Source organism: Protopterus annectens, chromosome 4.part1 (assembly GCF_019279795.1).
Source record: "Protopterus annectens isolate FY-2018-M chromosome 4.part1, PAN1.0, whole genome shotgun sequence".
Classification (NCBI taxonomy): domain Eukaryota; kingdom Metazoa; phylum Chordata; order Ceratodontiformes; family Protopteridae; genus Protopterus; species Protopterus annectens.
This window is the reverse complement of record NC_056734.1, coordinates 89,133,121-89,138,302: the sequence shown is the minus strand read 5'-3', so window position 1 is coordinate 89,138,302 and position 5,182 is coordinate 89,133,121. Positions and strand designations below refer to the sequence as shown.

The following is a 5,182-nucleotide window of genomic DNA, read 5'->3' as shown; positions in this document are numbered from 1 at the left end:
AGTCCCACTGTATCCTTTTGGGGGCTCATGGGCCTTTGATTCCCAACCACCCTCTCTGTCCAAGGTGTTTACCACCCTCATATGTCATATACCACCTCTGTCTGCTGCCTTGTGTGTCTTGTCTGTCTGCATATGCAACCTATTCTACCCAACCTACCTCCCGAATCATACCTATAGCCCTTCCCCAACATCCCACTCTCACTTTAAAAAAAAAGGGCATCTGCCCCACAAAAGGAATCATTGTCTCATACATAACTCAACATTTTGTCACCATGTCCAGTGACGTAAAACAATCTACAACCAAACTACTCTACAAATGTATGTTGCCAGCACCCCTCCCTGTGTGGTGTGAGTCTGTAAATTGCAAATTTGCCACATCAGTCACAGCTGTTACTGCAGAAGAAATGTAGAGCTATGGTCCTTTCCTACACCCATCCTGCACATTACCAGCTTTATTTCCTAATGTTTTACTCCCTGTTTGCCCCCATTTCACCACTTTTCTGTCACCCTTTTTTTACTTTTCTTTATTTAAAATTAGCACAGGTGTAAATGGAAATAAGCACCGCTAAGCGAAACTAAGAGGACTTAACCATCTGCTAGCTTCACTTAGCTTCAGGCAAAACCATGCAAACCCACTTACAACTGCTTAAAAGAGCTTTAATAACTCTGTCTCCATCTGTCCTTGTTCTGCCTAGCAAAAAAATAACCAGTCCTGCCAATTCTCGAATGCAAGACCCTGTACACTACAATCGCAGCAACATACTACTACACCATCTGAGCTATAAGGATTTGCAATGCTTTTACAAACATACCATGCATTATGATCACTTAAAATTAATGAAAAAAAAGGCATCAGTACCAACTCTTGAACCCATGACACTGTGTACTACAATCACAGCAATGTACCTCTACACCATCTGAGCTGTGGGAATTTGTAATGCTTTTACCAACATATCATTTAACATAAGGGAAAAGTACACATCCCTGGCAAGCTTTAAACCCAGGACCCTGTGCAGTCCAGTCACAGCAGCTACTACTACTCCACATGAGTTGTGAGAATTACAAATGCAGGATGGTCATCCAACATTAGGTAGAAACCTGTGGAATTAGTAGTCTTATATACATATATATGTGTCTGTGTGTGTGTGTGTGTGTGTGTGTGTGTGTGTGTGTGTGTGTGTGTATATATATATATATATATATATATATATATATATATATATATATATATATATATATATATATACACATATATCTACATATGTATATATACTGAACCTCATACTGCAAGACATCTGCAAAAAGCCTGACAAAGTGGGGGATGAAGGGCAAACAACAGTGACATATTTGAAATATGGCTGTTATAAACGTAGAGGTTTGCTACAGTATCACGGTTTGTTTTAACATGTTTTCTGATAAATTTCAGTTCTGAAACACAAATTATTGTCATCATTTAGTGGTGTCAACGCTCACATCATCCCAATGATTTGTCAGGAAACTACAACTATTATTGGGAACAGACCAAAAATAAGAGCCATGCATCTGGAGAGGGTATAGAAATCTAGACAGTGGAGAGGTATGACTGCAGTCATGAAACAGAAGGGAAGAAACAATGAGAGCTGCCAACCATTTCACCCAGCACCTTCTGAACTACAGTCAGACCAAAACAACACTAACCCAAATCAGCTGTGGGGAATTACTCATGCATTTGCAGATATATCATGCACTACAGGGATGTAACTGTAGGGAAAAGCAGACATCAGTGTGAAATTGTCCACTGACAACCATTTTCACCACAGTCCCAGTAACATACCAGTACCCCAAATGAACTCTAGATTATAATGACTGTTTGAACAAACATATCCTGACTGCCAGTCACACACTACACCAACAAATACTGCTCAAAGTCACAGTGTACTGGGAATCTTGAGGTGTTACATTACATTTCTCAGTCTGCCCCTACAAACATATACACCTGATAGACCACCTGGAACTGTAGCAGCATGCTCAGAAAAGGATCTATGACAATCACATCTGCCACTCTCCCTACTCAGTCCAACAGACATTTGCACACTACACTGCTACACTGTCTTGACAGTCTGTTAACAATGACCAGACAGACATAACTCTCAACTGTACAGATTTCCACAGAATGTCCAGGGTGTGGGAACATATTTATGCCCACTGCCTGATACCACTTCTGGGAGTCTGCAAAGTCACTGGGATGATATCAGGAGTGAAGTCACTAAATAATGATATACCATACCTCTGAACCTCTTACTGCAAGACACTGAACACTGGACAAAAGTCTGACATACTTGGGGGACAGGGGGCTGAAAAAAGGGACATATCTCACATAATGGTGTTACAAACTGAAACAGTTGCTAGTGTTATGGGTTTGTTGTAACATAACTTCTCTGAAGGATATGACGTCTGAAACACAAATGGATGTCAGCATTTACTGACTTCAATCCTCACATTACCCTACTGATTTCTCAAAAACTGAAATTGTCTGAGGAACAGACCAAATATTAAAGGCAAACCTCTCAGCATTCTGCAGATATCTGGACAGTTGAGAGGTATGTCATAGACGTATCACTGTCAGACATCGAGTCATGCAGAAAATGCATGTCCAGACAAACCCTGTTACTCTAGAATTCTTCTGTGTGTATAACAGCAATACTTACTTACAATCTGTACCTAATTCTGGAACTTTGTCCCCCATTTTGTTGGGCTGTCTCCACAGTTCTTGTTCTAAGAGGTATTTCCACCTACCCTCTGTTAAGCTGTAGCACCCACACCTCCATAATGTCCTTCTCACAGGCAAGGAAAAGGGGCAAGGCCCACATAAAGGACTTAGTTATAGCACTGTGTTGCTATGGCATTGGCTAATGGAAAGACAACACAGCTGCTCTGGATGCAATTAGCAAGTGGGAGACAGCAATCGGTGCAAAGGCCATCACCTGCTCATGAGCATTACCTACACAAGGTAAGCTGCTGCCTATGCAAAACAGGTCTGAACCCATCTACACAAAGACAGACTGTGACTACACAAACCTAAATATTTGCATTGTTCTGAGGAAACTCTTCAGCACTATAACAGCTATGTCAATCAATTAAGCATGTAATGGAATGCTGAAGGGGGGATGCAATAATTTGAACTAGGAAGTTAAACAATAGATCTTAACAAGACTTGCTGGACTCATATTTTGCTGCCCAGCACCTATGGCCATTCCTGCTGGCCCGTCTGCAGTGACATAGATCATAGCTCTGGCCCCTGAGACACCCCAGCAAAGGTCAGCCCATATATGACCTTTACTGGAGTGTCTGTTGTCTAATACTGACTGTGACACTGCTAGGTCAGCTATCTGGGATGTTGTAAATATTCATATGTCATCTGTGAATGCTACTATGATACAGCGGGGCTTGGGGGGAATACAGACAAGGTCATGATGGTGAGCTGTGGTTTTCAATTTGTATTTAAGTTGTACCAGCATCCATCATGTGGCATTTATTAGTTACAGTTTGTCTCCTCCTGGGTTTTGCCAACTTTCAAAACTTTTCATCTTCCTCTACCTGGTCACAGGATATAATCAACCACATTAACCAATTAAATACTACATGGAAGGCTGGACAAAACTTTTACAACGTGGATCAGAGTTATTTGAAGTGTCTGTGTGGTACAATTTGCATGGTCCAAAATTGCATTTAAAGATTTCCTATTCTGGAAAAGTGAAGCTGCCTGATAACTTTGATTCGCAAACTCAGTGGCCCAATTGTCCAACAATCTGATAGATCCGGGATCAGGGATCTTTTGGCTCATGTTGGGCATTTGCTGCTGTAGAGTCTATGTCTGACCATGTCTGCATCCACTCTGGGAGAAAGCAAAATGTGGAGGTATCTGCTGAAGATCTGCTTTCATGCTGTGGCTTTGAGTGTGGAATGGGATGCAATGGTAGCAATCCATCAGGAACATGGCAGTACTAGACTGAAAGTGGCTTTGTGTCTGGGGGGGCTGTATGGTTCTGGCATATGTTGCAGGCCATATTCTATTCCTCCCTGTGAACATCACATGAATGGCTCATGGCCACCATGTTCTGGAGAAGGATGTGACATACCACCCTGTATGAAAAAGTGTGATGCTGGTTATACGCCTTCATATGAAAAGGACAAGATTTACGGTGAATCTGCCTATTGTGTCCCTTCTCCTCCTGAAAGCATAATAGAAGAAATTTATAAAAATGGACCCATGGAGGGAGCCTTCACTGTGTATGAGGACTTCCTGCTGTATAAATCAGCTGTGTACCAGCATCACATTGGAGAAGCAGTTGGGGGTCATGCTATTAAGATCTTAGACTGGGGCATAGAAAACAGCACTCCTTACTGGCTGCCTGCTAACTCATGGAATACAGACTGGGGTGATAATGGCTACTTCAAATCCTCTGTGGGCAGGATCATTGTGGTATTGAGTCTGAGATTCAGGCTGTAATTCCAAAAAATGCAGCAGAGCTTTCTAACAGCATCCTCTTTTGAAAAGTACAAGAAGTGTTTTGCAGCAACACAGTCGGAGAGAAAGCATTACTGAAAATCACTGCTTTTATTTTAAATTTAAGGATATACTTTTTAACTGTTATAATGAAAACCAGTTCCAAATCATGCTTGCTTAAGTACAATTAGGTCTTACATTTTTAATTGCATTAGTTTTAGCCTTGTGTTTATATGAGACTGCTTATAAGAATGATATCTTTTATAACTGACCATAAATTGAGAACCATGTTTTTTTTAATCAGTACATTCTAATTGGGAGCCTTTTTTGCTCTAATTTGCATGTAAACTGCATTGTGTATTGTAGTCCCAAAGGTGTGTGTGTGTGTGTGTGTGTGTGTGTGTGTGTGTGTGTGTGGAGGGGTGTTCTGCAGTAAATGACTTTAGTCCTGCTTATGAGAAGTGCCCACTGTCCTACTAGCAGTCTTGCTGATATCAGAACACTACAGATTCAGACATTCAACATGGCATCATTTAGTTTAGAAAATGTTTAACGGGTGGCATGATGACAGGGTAATTCTATGGGCTAGGCTTGTAAAGGCTCCAGGGCCATTAACCTAGTACAAAACTATGAACCTATATGCTTTTCTTACAAATGTAAGATACCTATATAGGGTATGGCTATAGTAAACAACTG

General features: G+C 41.1%; 1 pseudogene; it reads left to right on the top strand.

Annotated features, from left to right (window-relative positions):
• The first annotated feature begins 3,502 nt into the window (after positions 1–3,502).
• Positions 3,503–4,564, top strand: LOC122801178 (annotated as a pseudogene).
• The last annotated feature ends 618 nt before the right edge of the window (positions 4,565–5,182 follow it).